This window comes from Sapajus apella, unplaced genomic scaffold (genome assembly GCF_009761245.1).
Source record: "Sapajus apella isolate SASKATOON/1434 unplaced genomic scaffold, GSC_monkey_1.0 scaffold10, whole genome shotgun sequence".
In the NCBI taxonomy this organism is placed as follows: domain Eukaryota; kingdom Metazoa; phylum Chordata; class Mammalia; order Primates; family Cebidae; genus Sapajus; species Sapajus apella.
Window position 1 is genome coordinate 43426088 of NW_022436950.1, and position 16965 is coordinate 43443052.

A 16965-nucleotide genomic window follows, 5' to 3' on the forward strand; every position below is an offset into this window, starting at 1 on the left:
ACTAGGCTCAGGAATCCTCAGAGCCAACAGGCTTTTCTGTATCTAGGACTGCAGGCTTCTTCACTGGAAATATGGACAGCTAGGAAATCTCTCACTTAGATTTTTCCAGCAATGGAGCATTCCTACTGGCTCTGGGCTGAACTGGCCTACTGCCCCACTTTCCTCTCTACATTGCCATCTTGAGCTTTCCATGCCTCAGAGAATCCTTGCTTTTTCTCTGCTGGATTCCAGTGTTTGCCCCTAGATGCTGTTTGATGTGTGTTTATGTAGTTGCTGTTTTGGTCCATCTTCATAGAGAAGACAGGCACTGGGCTCCTCTCTTCAGCTACTTTATACCATCCTTGAGAGCAGTTTGGCAGTAAACGTGACAGTTTTCTGTCATCTTCTCTTCTCTTTTGTTCATTCAGTTTTCTTCCTCCAACAAATCCAAGTGCCTTAGAGGAGGTGCAAAGACTTACCAGACTTAATACACCAGAAGCTGATGCAACAATGGTTGCAGGTTATGCCAATATCTTTTGAAAAGAAAAGGTTTTAAATTTTGTTAAAATATAATTGATCAATTTTCCTTTTGTTGTTCATACTTTTTGGAGTCATGTAATAGTCTTTTCCTAATACAGATTCTCAAAGATTTCCTCCTACATTTTCTCCTGAAAGCCTTATAGTTTTTTTTTTTTTTTTTTTTTTTTTTTTTTTTTTTTTTTTTGAGATTGAGTCTTGGTCTGTCACCAGGCTGGAGTGCAGTAGCGTGATCTCAGCTCACTGCAACCACCACTTCCTGGATTCAAGTGATTCTCCAACCTTAGCCTCCCAAGTAGCTGGAATTACAAGCGTGCACCACCATGACTGGCTAACATTTGTATTTTTAGTACAGATGGGGTTTCACCATGTTGGCCAGGCCGGTCTTGAACTCCTGACCTCAGGTGATCCACCTGTCTTGGCCTCCCAAAGTGCTGGGATTACAAATGTGAGCCACTGTGACTGGCCTAGGTTTTTAAAAATAGTTTTAACTCTTATATTTACATGGATAATCCATTTCAACTTCATTTTTTTTTTCATTTTTCTATTAGACTTTAAGTTCTGGGGTACATGTACAGAACATGCAGGTTTGTTGCATAGGTGTATGTGTGCCATGGTGGTTTGCTGTACCCGTCAACCTGTTATCTACGTTAGGTATTTCTCCTAATACCCTCCTCTAGCCCCTCCCACCTCCCTGTGTCTATATGTTCTCGTTGTTCTACTCCCACTTATGAGTGAGAACATGTGGTGTTTGGTTTTTCTGTTCCTGTGTTACTTTGCTGAGAATGATGGTTTCCAGCTTAATCCATGTCCTTGCAAAGGACAATAACTCATCCTTTTTTATGGCTACATAGTTTTCCATGGTATATATGTGTCGCATTTTCTTTATCTAATCTGTCATTGATGGGTATTTGGGTTGGTTCCAAGTCTTTGCTATTGTTGAATAGTGCTGCAATAAACATGCATGTGCATGTGTCTTTTTATATGTGTGTGTGTATGTGTTTGTGTGTGTGTATTGCATTTTAGGTCTGGGAAGAACATGCAGGATTGTTGCATAGGTACATACATGGCAATGTGGTTTGCTGCCTCCATCCCAGTCACCTATATCTGCCATTTCTCCCCATGTTATCCCTCCCCAACTCCCTACCCCCCACTACCTGCCCCCCATCACACACAGACCTCAGTGTGTGATGCTCCCCTCCCTGTGTCCATGTGTTTTAATTGTTCAACACCCGCCTATGAATGAGAACATGTGGTGTTTGATTTTCTGTTGCTGTGTGTTTATTGAGAATGATGGTTTCCAGATTCATCCATGTTCTTACAAATGACACGGACTCATCATTTTTTATGGCTGCATAGTATTCCATGGTGTATATGTGCCATATTTTCCCTGTCCAGTCTATCATTGATGGGCATTTGGGTTGGTTCCAAGTCTTTGCTATTGTAAACAGTGTTGCAGTTAACATACATGTGCATGTGTCCTTAGAATAGAACAATTTATAATCCTTTGGATATATACCCAGTAATGGGATTGCTGGGTCAAATGGAATTTCTATTTCTAGGTCCTTGAGGAATCATCACACTGTCTTCCACAATGGTTGAACTAATTTACGCTCCCACCCACAATATAAAAGTGTTCCTATTTCTTCACATCCTCTCCAGCATCTGTTGTCTCCAGATGTTTTAATGATCGCCATTCTAACTGGCGTGAGATAGCACCTCAATGTAGTTTTGATTTGCATTTCTCTAATGACCAGTGATGATGAGCATTTTTTCATATGTTTGTTAGTCTCATATATGCCTTCTTTTGAAAAAGTGTCTGTTCATATCCTTTGCCCACTTATGAATGGGTTTGTTTTCTTCTTGTAAATCTGTTTTAGTTCTTTGTAGATTTCGGAAATAAGTCCTTTGTCAGATGGGTAGATTGCAAAATTTTTTTCCCCACTCTGTTCGTTGCCAGTTCATTCTAATGATTGTTTCTTTTGCATGTCCAGAAGCTCTGGAGTTTAATTGGATCCTATTTGTCTATTTTGGCTTTTGTTGCCAATGCTTTTTGTGTTTTAGTCATGAAGTCCTTGCCTATGCCTATGTCCTGAATGGTTTTGTCTAGGTTTCTTCTAGGGTTTTTATGGTGTTATGTCTTATGTTTAAGTCTAATCCACCTGGAGTTAATTTTAGTGTTAGATGTCAGGAAGGGGTACAGTTTCTGCTTTCTGCACATGGCTAGCCAGTTTTCCCAACACAATTTATTAAACAGGGAATATTTTCCCCATTGTTTGTTTTTGTCAGGTTTGTCAAAAATCAGATGACTGTAGATGTGTGGCATTGCTTCTGAAGCCTCTGTTCTTTTCCATTGGTGTATATCTCTGTTTTGGTACCAGTACCATGCTGTTTTGATTACTGTAACCTTGTAGTATAGTTTGAAGTCAGGTAGCCTGATGCCTCTAGCTTTGTTCTTTTTGCTTAGGATTGTCTTGGCTATGTAGTCTGTTTTTTTGGTTACATATGAAATTTAAGGTGTTTTTTTCCCAGTTCTGTGAAGAAGGTCATTGGTAGCTTGATGGGGATAGCATTGAGTCTATAAATTACTTTAGGCAGTATGGCCATTTTCACAATATTTCTGCTTTCTGCAAACTGCTAGCCAGTTTTCCCAACACCATTTATTAAACAGGGAATCTTTCCACATTGCTCTTGTCAGGTTTGTCAAAGAGCAGATGGTTGTGGATGTGTGGTGTTGCCTCCAAGGCCTCTGTTCTGTTCCATTGGTCTATATCTCTGTTTTGGTACCAGTACCATGCTGCTTTGATTACTGTAGCCTTGTAGCATAGTTCAAAGTCAGGTAGCCTGATGCCTCCAGGTTTGTTCTTTTTACTTAGAATTGACCTGGCTATGCAGGCTCTCTTTTGGTTCCATAAGAAGTTTAAGATGGTCTTTTCCAGTTCTGTGAAGAGGGTCATAGGTAGCTTGATGGGGATAGCGTTGGATCTATACGTTAGTTCAGGCAGTATGGCCATTTTCACAATATTGTTTCTTCCTAACCATGAGCATGAATTGTTTGTTCATCTGTTTGTGTCCTCTATTTCCTTGAGCAGTGGTTTGCAGTTCTCCTTGAAGAGGTCCTTTACATCCTTTGTTAGTTGTATTCCTAGGTATTTTATTCTCTTTGTAGCAATTGTGAATGGGAGTTTGCTCATGAGTTGGCTCTCTTTAAGTCTGTTATTGGTGTATAGGAATGCTTCTGGTTTCTGCACATTGATTTTGTATCCTGAGACTTTGCTCAAGTTGCTTATCAGTTTCAGGAGATTCGGGGCCAAGATGATAGGGTCTTCCAAATATACAATCATGTCATCTGCAAATAGAGACGATTTGACTTCCTCCTTTCCTAACTGAATACCCTTTATTTCTTTTTCTTGCCTGATTGCTCTGGCTAGAACTTCCAATACTATATTGAATAGGAGTGGTGAGAGAGGGCATCCTTGTCTAGTGCCAGATTTCAAAGGGAATGCTTCCAGTTTTTGCCCATTCAGTATGATATTGGCTGTGGGTTTGTTGTAAATAGCTTTTATTATTTTGAGATACACTCTGTTGACACCTAGTTTATTGAGAGTTTTTAGCATAAAGGGCTGTTGAATTCTGTCAAAGACCTTCTCTGCATCTATTGAGATAATCATGTGGTTTTTTTCTTTGGTTCTGTTTGTGTGATGGATTACATTTATAGACTTGCATATGTTCAACCAGCCTTACTTCCCTGGGATGAAACCTGCTTGATTGTGATGGATAAGCTTTTTGATGTGCTGTTGCAATCTGTTTGCCAGTATTTTATTGAAGACTTTTGCATTGATGTTCATCTTGGATATTGGCCTGAAGTTTTATTTTCTTGTTGAGTCTCTGCCGGGTTTTGGTATCAGGATGATATTGGTCTTATAAAATGATTTGGGAAGCATTCCGTCTTTATGGATTTTTTGGAATAGTTTCCGAAGGAGTGGTACCACCTCCTCTTTGTATGTCTTGTCGAATTTGGCTGTAAACCCATCTGGACGTGGGCTTTTTTTTGGTTGGTAGGCTATTAATTGCTGCCTCAACTTCAGCCCTTGTTATTGGTCTATTCGGGGCTTTGACTTCTTCCTGGTTTAGGCTTGGGAGCGTGCAAGTGTCTAGGAATTTATCCATTTCTTCCAGTTTTACTGGTGTATGTGCATAGAGTTGTTTGTGTAATCTCTGATGGTAGTTTGTATTTCCGTGGAATCAGTGCTGATATTCCATTTATCATTTTTTATTGCATCTATTTGATTCTTTTCTCTTCTTTTTTATTAATCTGGCTAGTGGTCTATTTTGTTGATCTTTTCAAAAAACCAGCTCCTGGATTTATTGATTTTTTTGAAGGGTTTTTTGTGTCTCTATCTCCTTCAGTTCTTCTCTGATGTTAGTTATTTCTTGTCTTCTAGCTTTTGAGTTTATTTCATTTGCTCCTCTAGCTCTTTCAATTTTGATGATAGGGTGTTGATTTTAGATGTTTCCTTGCTTCTCATGTAGGCATTTATTGCTGTAAATTTTCCTCTAGACACTGCTTTAAATATGTCCCAGTGATTCTGGTATGTTGTGTCTTCGTTCTTGTCAGTTTCGAATAGCATCTTTATTTCTGCCTTCATTTCATTGTTTATCCAGTCTACATTCAAGAGCCAGTTGTTCAATTTCCATGAAATTGTATGGTTCTGAGACATTTTCTGAATTTTGACTTCTAATTTGATTGCCCTGTGGTTTGAGAGACTGTTAGGATTTCCATTCTTTTGCATTTGCTGAGGAGGGATTTACTCCTATTATGTGGTCAATTTTAGAGTAGGTGTCATGTGGTGCTGAGAAGAATGTATATTCTGTGGGTTTGGGGTGGTGGGTTCTGTATATGTCTATTAGGTTTGCTTGGTCCAGGTCTGAGTTCAAGTTTTGGATATCCTTTTTAATTTTCTGTCTCATCAATCTATCTAATATTGATAGTGGAGTGTTAATGTCTCCCACTATTATTGTGTGGGAGTCTAAGTCTCTTTGTATGTCATTAAGAACTTGTTTTCTGTATCTGGGTGCTCCTGTTTTGGGCACATATATATTTAGGCTCGTTAGCTCTTCTTGTTGCAATGATCCTTTTACCATTATGTAATGCTCTTCTTTGTCTCTTTTGATCTTTGTTGGTTTAAAGTCTACTTTATCAGAGACTAGGATTGCAACTACTGCTTTTTTTTGCTCTCCATTTGCTTGGTATATCTTCCTCCATCCCTTTATTTTGAGCCTATATGTATTGTTGCATGTGAGATGGTTTTCCTGGATACAGCACATCAATGAGTTTTGACTTTGAGTCCAATTTGCCAGTCTGTGTCTTTTGATTGGGGCATTTAGTCCATTTACATTTAGGGCTAATATTGTTATGTGTGAATTTGATCCTGCATTTTGATGCTAGCTGGTTGTTTTGCCCATTAGTTTATGCAGTTTCTTCATTGTGTTGATGCTGTTTACCATTTGGTAGGTCTTTGGAGTGGCTGGTACTGGTTTTTCCTTTCAATGTTTAGTGCTTTTAGGAGCTCTTGTAAAGCAGGCCTGGTTGTGATGAAATCCCTGAGCAATTTCTTGTTCATAAAGGATTTTATTTCTCCTTCATTTATGAAGCTTAGTTTGGCTAGATATGAAATTCTGGGTTGAAGGTTCTTTTCTTTAAGGATGTTGAATATTGGCCCCCACTCTCTTCTGGCTAATAGGGTTTCTTCTGAGAGATCTGCTGAGTCTGATGGGCTTCCCTTTCCCATCGGGTTGCTCTTCTTAAGGAATATCTTGTGATGTTCTCTGTATCTCCTGGACTTTTAATATTGGCCTGCCTTTCTAGGTTGGGGAAGTTCTCCTGGATAATATCCTGAAGAATGTTTTCCAGATTCGATTCGTTGTCTCTGTCACATTCAGGTACACCTATCAAACGTAGATTAGGTCTTTTCACATAATCCCATATTTCTTGGAGGATTTGTTCATTTCTTTTTACTCTTTTTTTCCTCTAATCTTGCTTTCTCATTTTATTTCACTGAGTTTATCTTCATTCTCTGATATGCTTTCTTCTGCTTGGTCGATTCAGCTATTGAAACTTGTGTATACTTTGTGAAGTTCTGGTATTGTGTTTTTCAACTCCATCAGTTCATTTATATTTCTCTCTAAGTTGTTTATTCTTGTTAGCATTTCATCAAACCTTTTATTAAGGTTCTTAGTTTCTTTGCATTGGGTTAAAACATGATCTTTTAGCTCAGAGAAGTTTGTTATTACCTACCTTCTGAAGCCTGTTTCTGTCAATTCATCAGACTCATTCTTCATCCAGCCTTGTTTTCTTGCTGGTGAGGAGTTGTGATTCCTTGGAGAAGGGGAAGTGTTCTAGTTTTGGATATTTCCATCCTTTTGCACTGGTTTCTTCTATCTTTGTGGATTTATCTACCTGTGGTCTTTGTGGTTGGTGACTTTCAGATGGGGTTTCTGAGTTGACATCCTTTTTGTTGCTGATGAAGTTATTTCTTTCTGTTTTTTAGTTTTCCTTCTAACAGTCAGGCCCTCCTGCTGTAGGACTGCTGGAGGTCCACTCCAGACCCTCCTTGCCTGGGGATCACCTGCAGGGGCTGCAGAACAGTAAGGGTTGCTGCCAGTTTCTTCTTCTGTTGTCTGTCCCAGAAGGATACCCATGAGGTAACAGCCTGAGCTCTCCTTTATAAGGTGTCTCTTTGGTTATATGGGGTTTGGGGAGCTGCTTGAGGCAACAGTCTGTCCCTTATAGGAGCTCAAGTGCTGAGCTGTGAGTTCTGTTGTTCCATTCAGAGCTGCTGTGCAGGTACGTTTAAGTCTGCTGCAGTGGAACTCATAACCACCGTTTTTTCCCATGTGCTCTGTCCTGGGAATGTGGGGTTTTATTTATAAGTTCCTGTCATTCTGCTGCCTTTTTTCAGAGATGCCCTGCCCAGCGAGGAGGTAGCCTAGTCACAATCTGCCAGCAGAGGTGTTGCTCAGCTGCCATGGGCTCTGCCCAGTTGTTATGTGAACTTCCTTGTGGTTTTGTTTATAGGGGTATAGTTAGAACTGCCTCAGTAACGGCAGACTGCCTCGGTTATGGCAGACGCCCTTTCCCCAACAGAGCTGGACAGTCCTGGGTCCAGCTGTGCTTGCTATGAAACTCTCAATTCAGAGTGTTTCACATTGCTGGTCTTTGTGGGGTGGGACCAGCCAAGCCAGATCATCTGGCTCCCTGTTTGAGCCCACTTTTTTTCAGCTGAATGGGCGACTCTCTCTTCTAGGTGTTCCAGTCACCAGTTTAAATGGCACCCGGATTTGTGTGAGTTTTTGTGCAGAGTCCAGTTGCGCTGGCTGAAACAGGCATGCTGGAGACTTGTGGCACTTTTCTGCCAGGGAATATCCTAGTCTGTGGGCAGTAAAAATTCATTTGGAAATGCAGTGATCACTCACTCTCTGCATTTTCGCTGGGAACTGCAATCCAGAGCTATTCCTATTCGGCCATCATCGCATGTGTCTTTATATTAGAATGATTTATAATCCTTTGGGTATATACCCAGTAATGGGATTGCTGGGTCAAATCGTATTTCTTCAGGACTTGCCACACCGTCTTTCACAATGGTTGAACTAATTTACACTTCTATCAACAGCGTAAAAGTGTTCCTATTTCTCCATATCCTCTTCAGCATGTGTTGTCTTCAGATTTTTTAATGATCACCATTCTAACAGGCATGAGATGGTATTTCAATGTGGTTTTGATTTGCATTTTTTAATGAGCAGTGATGATGAGCGTTTTTATGTATGTTTGTGTCCTCATATATATATGTCTTTTGAAAAGTGTCTGTTCATATCCTTTACCCACTTTTGAATGGGTTTGTTTGTTTTTTTCTTGTATATCTGTTTTAGTTCTTAGTAGATTCTGGATATTAGCCCTTTGTCAGATGGGTAGATTGCAAAAATTTTCTCCCATTCTATAGGTTGCCTTTCCACTCTGATGGTAATTTCTTTTGTTGTGCAGAAGTTCTTTAGTTTAATTAGATCCCGTTTGTCTATTTTGGCTTTTGTTGCCAATGGTTTTGGTATTTTAGTTATGAAGTCTTTGCCCATGCCAATGTACTGAATGATACTGCTTTGGTTTTCTTCTAGGATTTTTATGGTTTTGTGTCTTACATTTAAGTCTTTAATCCATCTTGAGTTAATTTTTGTATAAGGTGTAAAGAAGGGATTCATTTTCAGCTTTCTGCATGTGGCTAGCCAGTTTTTCCAACACCTTTTATTAAATAGGAAATGCTTTCCCCATTGCTTATTTTTGTCAGGTTTGTTAAAGATCAGATGGTTATAGATGTGTGATATTATTTCTGAGGCCTCTGTTCTGTTCCATTGGTCTATATATCTGTTTTGGTATGAGTATCATGCTGTTGTGATTACTGTAGCCTTGTAGTGTAGTTTGAAGTCGGGTAGCATGATGCCTCCAGCTTTGTTCTTTTTGCTTAGGATTGTCTTGGCTATGCAGGCTTTTTTTTTGGTTCCATATGAAATTTAAAGTAGTTTTTCCAATTCTGTGAAGAAAGTCAATAGTAGCTTGATGGGTTTAGCATTGGATCTGTAAATTACTTTGGGCAATGTGGTCATTTTCACGATATTGATCCTTCCTATCCATGAGCATGGAATGTTTTTCCACATGTTTGTGTCCTCTCTTATTTCCCTGAGCAGTGGTTTGTAGTTCTCCTTGAAGAGGTCTTCATATCCCTTGTTAGTTGTATTCCTAGGTATTTTATTCTTTGTAGCAGTTGTGAATGGGAGTTTACTTATGATTTGTCTCTCTGTTTGTTATTGGTGTATGCGAATGCTTGTGATTTTTGCATTTTGATTTTCTATCTGGAGACTTTGCTGAAGTTGCTTGTCAGCTTAAGGAGATTTTAGGCTAAGACGATGGGGTGTTTAAATATACTATCATGCCATCTGCAAACAGACAATTTGACTTCTTCTTTTCCTAACTGAATACCATTTATTTCTTTATCTTCCTGATTGCCCTGGCCGGAACTTCCAATACTGTGTTGAATATGAATTGTGAGAGAGGGCATCCTTGTCCTCTGCCAGTTTTCAAAAGGAATGCTTCCATCTTTTGCCCATTCAGTATGATATTGGCTGTGGGTTTGTTATAAATAGCTCTTATTATTTTGAGATATTTTATATCAATACCTAGTTTCTTGAGAGTTTTTAGCATGAAGAGCTGTCAAATTTTGTCAAAGGCTTTCTCTGCGTCCATAGAGACAATCATGTGGTTTTTGTCTTTGGTTCTGTTTATATGATGGATTTCATTTATTGATCTGTGTATGTTGAACCAGCCTTGCATCCCAGGGATGAAGCTGACTTGATCGTTGTGGGTAAACTTTTTCATATGCTCCTGGATTTGGTTTAGCAGTATTTAATTAAGGGTTTTTGCATCAGTGTTCATCAGGGATATTGGCCTGAAATTTTCTTTTTCAGTCGTGCCTCTGCCAGGTTTTGGTATCAGGGTAATGCTGGCCTCATAAAATGAGTTAGGAGCTCCAAGATGGCTGAATATGAACAGCTCTGGAGGGCAGTTCCCAGTGAGAACGCAGAGGGTGAGTGATCACTGCATTTCCAGACAAGTTTTTACTGCCCACAGACCAGGAGATTCCTGAGCAGAAAAGTACGACAAGACTCCAGCATGGCTGTTTCAACTGGCACAGTGGGTCTCTGCACAAAAATTCACGCAAATTTGTGTGGCCATTTCAACTGGTGCATGGAATACCTGGGAGACAGAGTCACCCATTCAACTGAAAAAAAGGGGGCTGAAACAGGGAGCCAGGTGATGTGGCTCAGCAGGTCCCACCCCAACAAAGACCAGCAATCTGAAATGCTCTGGATTGAGAGTTTCATAGCAAGCACAGCTGGACCCAGGAAAGTCCAGGCCTGTGGGGGGAAGACCAAGATAAAAAAAAACTCAAAAGCTAGCAGAAGATAAGAAATAACTAAGATCAGAGTAGAACTGAAGGAGATAGAGACACAAAAAACCCTTCAAAAAATCAGTAAATCCTGGAGCTAATTTTTTGAAAATATTAACAAAATAGATAGACCACTAACCAGATTAATAAAAAAAAGAGAGAAGAATCAAATAGATGCAATAAAAAATGATAAATGGGATATCACCACAGATTCCACGGAAATACAAACTACCATCAGAGATTACTACAAACAACTCTATGCACATACACCAGTAAAACTGGAAGAAATGGATAAATTCCTAGACACTTGCACGCTTCCAAGCCTAAACCAGGAAGAAGTCAAAGCCCCGAATAGACCAATAACAAGGGCTGAAGTTGAGGCAGCAATTAATAGCCTACCAACCAAAAAAAAGCCCACGTCCAGATGGGTTTACAGCCAAATTCGACAAGACATACAAAGAGAAGGTGGTACCACTCCTTCTGAAATTATTCCAAATAATCCAAAAAGAGGGAATGCTTCCCAAATCATTTTATAAGACCAACATCATCCTGATACCAAAACCCGGCAGAGACTCAACAAGAAAATAAAACTTCAGGCCAATATGCACGATGAACATTGATACAAAAACCTTCAATAAAATACTGGCAAACAGATTGCAACAGCACATCAAAAAGCTTATCCATCACAATCAAGCAGGTTTCATCCCAGGGAAGTAAGGCTGGTTGAACATATGCAAGTCTATAAATGTAATCCATCACACAAACAGAACCAAAGAAAAAAACCACATGATTATCTCAATAGATGCAGAGAAGGTCTTTGACAGAATTCAACAGCCCTTTATGCTAAAAACTCTCAATAAACTAGGTGTCAACAGAGTGTATCTCAAAATAATAAAAGCTATTTACAACAAACCCACAGCCAATATCATACTGAATGGGCAAAAACTGGAAGCATTCCCTTTGAAATCTGGCACTAGACAAGGATGCCCTCTCTCACCACTCCTATTCAATATAGTATTGGAAGTTCTAGCCAGAGCAATCAGGCAAGAAAAAGAAATAAAGGGTATTCAGTTAGGAAAGGAGGAAGTCAAATCGTCTCTATTTGCAGATGACATGATTGTATATTTGGAAGACCCTATCATCTTGGCCCCGAATCTCCTGAAACTGATAAGCAACTTGAGCAAAGTCTCAGGATACAAAATCAATGTGCAGAAACCAGAAGCATTCCTATACACCAATAACAGACTTAAAGAGAGCCAACTCATGAGCAAACTCCCATTCACAATTGCTACAAAGAGAATAAAATACCTAGGAATACAACTAACAAAGGATGTAAAGGACCTCTTCAAGGAGAACTGCAAACCACTGCTCAAGGAAATAGAGGACACAAACAGATGAACAAACAATTCATGCTCATGGTTAGGAAGAAACAATATTGTGAAAATGGCCATACTGCCTGAACTAATGTATAGATCCAACGCTATCCCCATCAAGCTACCTATGACCCTCTTTACAGAACTGGAAAAGACCATCTTAAACTTCTTATGGAACCAAAAGAGAGCCTGCATAGCCAGGTCAATTCTAAGTAAAAAGAACAAACCTGGAGGCATCAGGCTACCTGACTTTGAACTATGCTACAAGGCTACAGTAATCAAAGCAGCATGGTACTGGTACCAAAACAGAGATATAGACCAATGGAACAGAACAGAGGCCTTGGAGGCAACACCACACATCCACAACCATCTGCTCTTTGACAAACCTGACAAGAGCAATGTGGAAAGATTCCCTGTTTAATAAATGGTGTTGGGAAAACTGGCTAGCAGTTTGCAGAAAGCAGAAACTGGACCCCTTCCTGATACCTTACACTAAAATTAACTCCAGATAGATTAAAGACTTAAACATAAGACCTAACACCATAAAAATCCTAGAAGAAAACCTAGGCAAAACCATTCAGGACATAGGCATAGGTAAGGACCTCATGACTAAAACACCAAAAGCATTGACAACAAAAGCCAAAATAGACAAACGGGATCTAATTAAACTCCAGAGCTTCTGCACAGCAAAAGTAACTATCATTAGAGTGAACTGGCAACAATAGAATGGGAAAAAATGTTTGCAATCTACCCATCTGACAAAGGGTTAATATCCAGAATCTACAAAGAACTAAAACAGATTTACAAGAGGAAAACAAACCCATTCAAAAGTGGGTGAATGATATGAACAGACACTTTTTAAAAGTAGACATATGTGAGGCGAACAAACATATTAAGAAATGCTCATCATCACTGGTCATTAGAGAAATGTGAATCAAAACCACCTTGAGATACCATCTCGTGCCAGTTAGAATGGCGATTATTAAAAAATCTAGACACAACAGATGCTGAAGAGGATGTGGAGAAATAAGTACACTTTTGGGCTGGGCGTGGTGGCTCACGCCTGTAATCCCAGCACTTTGGGAGGCCGAGGTGGGTGGATCATGAGGTCAAGAGATCGAGACCATCCTGGTCAACATGGTGAAACCCTGTCTTTACTAAAAATACAAAAAATTAGCTGGGCATGGTGGTGCATGCCTATAATCCCAGCTACTCAGGAGGCTGAGGCAGGAGAATTGCCTGAACCCAGGAGGCGGAGGTTGCTATGAGCCGAGATTGTGCCATTGCACTCCAGCCTGGGTAACGAGAGTGAAACTCCATCTCAAAAAAAAAAAAAAAAAAAAAAACAAACACTTTTACACTGTCGGTGGGAGTGTAAATTAGTTCAACCAATTTGTCCTTGAGGTGATTCCTCAAGGACCTAGAAATAGAAATTCTATTTGACCCAGCAATCCCATTACTGGATATATATCCAATGGACTATAAATCATTCTATTATAAATACACACTCCAGGTATGTTCATTATGGCACTATTTACAATAGCAAAGACCTGGATCCAACCCAAATGCCCATGGATGATAGACTTGACAAGGAAAATGTGGCACATATATACCATGGAATACTATGCAGCCATAAAAAATGATGAGTTCATGTCCTTTGTAGTGACATGGATGAATCTGGAAACCGTCATTCTTAGCAAACGGACGCAATAACAGAAAATCAAACACGACATGTTCTCACTTACAGGCAGGTGTTGAACAATAAGAACACGTGGATGCAGGGAGGGGAGCATCACACACTGTGGTCTGTTGGAGGGGGACTAGGGGATGGACAGTGAGGAGTAGGGAGTTCCGGAGGGATAACATGGGGAGAAATGCCAGATATAGGTGACAGGGATGGAGGCAGCAAACCACATTGCCGTGTACCTGTGCAACAAACCTGCATGTTCTGCACATGTACCCCACAATATGAAGTTCAATAAAATATATTTTTAGAAAATGAGTTAGGGAACATTCCCTCTTTTTCTATTGTTTGGAATAGTTTCAGGAGGACTGAAGCTCCTCTTTGTACCTCTGGTAGAATTTGGCTGTGTTTCTGTCTGGTCTTGGTCTTTTTTGGGTTGTTATGCTATTTACTGCCTTAATTTCAGAAATTGTTATTGGTCTGTTCAGTTTTGACTTCTTCCTAGTTTTGTCTTGGGAGGGTGTGTGTGTCCAGGAATTTATTCATTTCTTCTGGATTTTCTAGTTAATTCACGTAGAGGTATATATAGTTTTCTCCAATGTTAGTTTGTGTTTCTGTGGGATTGGTGGTGATATCCCAACTATCATTTTTTATTGCTTCTCTTTGACTCTTCTTTATTAATCTGGCTAGTGGTGTGTCTATTTTGTTTATCCTTTCCAAAAAAAAACCAGCTCTGGGATTAATTGATTTTTTTGAAGGGTTTTCTGTGTCTCTGTCTCCTTAGGTTTTGCTCTGATCTTAGTTATTTCTTGTCTTCTGCTAGCTTTTGAATTCCTTTGCTCTAGCTTCTCTAGTTTTTTAAATTGTGATATTAGGTTGTCAGTTTTAGATCTTTCCTGCTTTCTTTTGTGGGCATTTAGTGCTATAAATTTTCCTCTACACACTGTTTTAAATGTATCCCAGAGATTCTGGTACATTGTGCCTTTGTTCTCATTGGTTTCAAATAACATCTTTATTCCTGTCTTAATTTCATGATTTACCCAGTAGTCATTGAGGAACAGGTTGTTCAGTTTCCATGTGGTTTTGCAGTTTTGAGTGTGTTTCTTAATCCTGAGTTATAATTTGATTGCACTGTGTTCTGTGAGATTGTTATGATTTCCATTTTTTTTTGCATTTGTTGAGGAGTGTTTTACTTCTAATTATGTGGTCAGTTTTAGATTAAGTGTGATGTGGTGCCGACAAGACTGTATATTCTGATGATTTGGGGTGGAGGGTTCTTTAGATATCTGTTAGGTCTGCTTGGTCCAGAGCTGAGTTCAGATCCTGGATATCCTTATTAATTTTCTGCCTCATTTATGTGTCTAATATTGACAGTATTGTTAAAGTCTCCCACTATTATTGTGTGGGAGTTGAAGTCTCTTTGTAGATCTCTAAGAACTTGCTTTATGAATCTGGGTGCTCCTGTATTGGGTGCCTATATATTTAGGATTATTAGCTCTTGTTGTTGCATTGATTTCTTTACCATGATGTAATGCCCTTCTTTGTCACTTTTGATCTTTGTTGGTTTAAAGTCTGTTTTTTCAGAGATTAGGAATGCAAGTCCTGCTCGTTTTTCACTTTCCATTTGCTTGGTAAACATTCCTCCATTCCTTTATTTTGAGCCTATATATGTCTTTCCATGTGAGACGGGTCTCCTGAATACAGCACACCAATGGTCTTGACTCTTTATCCAACTTGCTAGTCTGTGTCTTTTAATTGGGGTATTTAGCCTGTTTACATTTAAAGTTAATATTGTTATGTGTGAATTTGATCCTTTCATTATGATGCTAGCTGATTATTTTGCCCATTAGTTGATCCTTTTCTTCATAGCATTAATGGTCTTTACAATCTGTATGTTTTGGCAGTGGTTGGTTACCAGTTGTACCTTTCCATGTTTAGTGCTTCCCTCAGGAGTTTTTATAAGGCAGGCCTGATGGTGACAGAATCTCTCAGCATTTGCTTGTCTGTAAAGGATTTTATTTCTCCTTCACTTTTGAAGCTTAGTTTAGCTGGATATGAAATTCTGAGTTGAAAATTCTTTTCTTTAAGAATGTTGTATATTTGACCCCATTGTCTTCTGGCTTGTAGGGTTTCTGCACATGGATCTACTGTTAGTCTTGTGGGCTTCCCTTTGTGGGTAACTTGACCTTTCTTTCTGGCTGCCCTTAACATTTTTTCCTTCATTTCAACCTTGGTTAATTTGATGATTATGTGTCTTCAGGTTGGTCTTCTTGAGGAGTATCCTTGTGATATTCTCTGTATTTGCTCAATTTGAATGTTGGCCTGTCTTGCTAAGTTAGGGGATGTTCTCCTGGATAGTATCCTGAGGAGTGTTTTCCAACTTGGTTCCATTCTCCCCATTGCTTTCAGGTACATGAAACAAATGTAGATTTTGTCTTTTCACATAGTCCATATTTCTTGAAGGCTTTATTTGTTTCTTTTCACTCTTTTCTCTTTTCTCGTCTTCTACCTTTATTTCATTTAGTTGATCTCAGTCTCTAATATCCTTTCTTTGACTTGATTGATTCAGCTATTGAAACTTGTGTATGCTTCGCAAAGTTCTTGTACTGTTTTTCAGCCACATCAGGTCATTTATGTTCTTCTCTAAACTGGTTATTCTAGTTAGCAATTCCAGTAAGCTTTTTTCAATGTTCTTAGCTTCCTTGCATTGGGTTAGAACATGCTCCTTTAGCTTGGAGAAGTTTGTTATTACCCACCTTCTGAAGCCTGCTTCTGTCAATTCATCAAACTCATTGTCCATCTAGTTTTGTTCTCTTGCTGGTGAGGAGTTGTGATTTTTTTTTTTTTTTTTTTTTGGAGAAGAGGCATTCTGGTTTTTGGAATTTTCAGGTTTTTTGTGCTGGTTTCTCCCCATCTTTGTGGATTTACCTACCTTTGATCTTTGAAGTTGGTGACCTTTGGAATGGGGTCTCTGAGTGGATGTCCTTTTTGTTGATGTTAATACTATTTATTTCTGTTTGTTTGTTTTCTTCTGACAGTCAGGCTCCTCTGCTGTAGGTCTGTTGGAGTTTGCTGGAGGTCCACTCCAGACCCCGTTTGCCTGGGTATCAACAGCAGAGGCTGCAGAAGAGCAAAGATTGCTACCTGTTCCTTCCTCTGGAAGCATCATCATAGAGAGGCAGCTGCCAGATGCCAGCCAGAGCCCTCTCATATGAGGTGTCTGTTGGCCCCTACTGGGAGGTATCTCCCAATCAGGATACATGGGGATCAGGGACCCATTTGAGGAGGCAGTCTGTCTCTTATCAGAGCTGGAACATTGTGTTGGGAGGATCCACTGCTCTTTTCACAGCTGTCAGTCAGGGACATTTAAATTTGCTGAAGCTGTGCCCACAACTGC

The 16965-nt window shown here is 39.5% G+C and overlaps 1 protein-coding gene and 1 long non-coding RNA gene across 3 annotated transcripts in view; one reads left to right on the forward strand and one right to left on the reverse strand.

Annotated features, from left to right (window-relative positions):
• The window catches only part of DNAH7 (dynein axonemal heavy chain 7), a 172677-nt gene that overhangs the window by 57937 nt on the left and 97775 nt on the right, over positions 1 to 16965 (forward strand). The window lies entirely within an intron of this gene.
• On the reverse strand, positions 204 to 15330 carry LOC116552014. The gene is made up of 3 exons (XR_004269160.1): positions 15186 to 15330; positions 5575 to 5581; positions 204 to 215 (listed from the first exon to the last, which is right to left on the reverse strand). It is a non-coding gene; the product is annotated as an uncharacterized LOC116552014 (long non-coding RNA).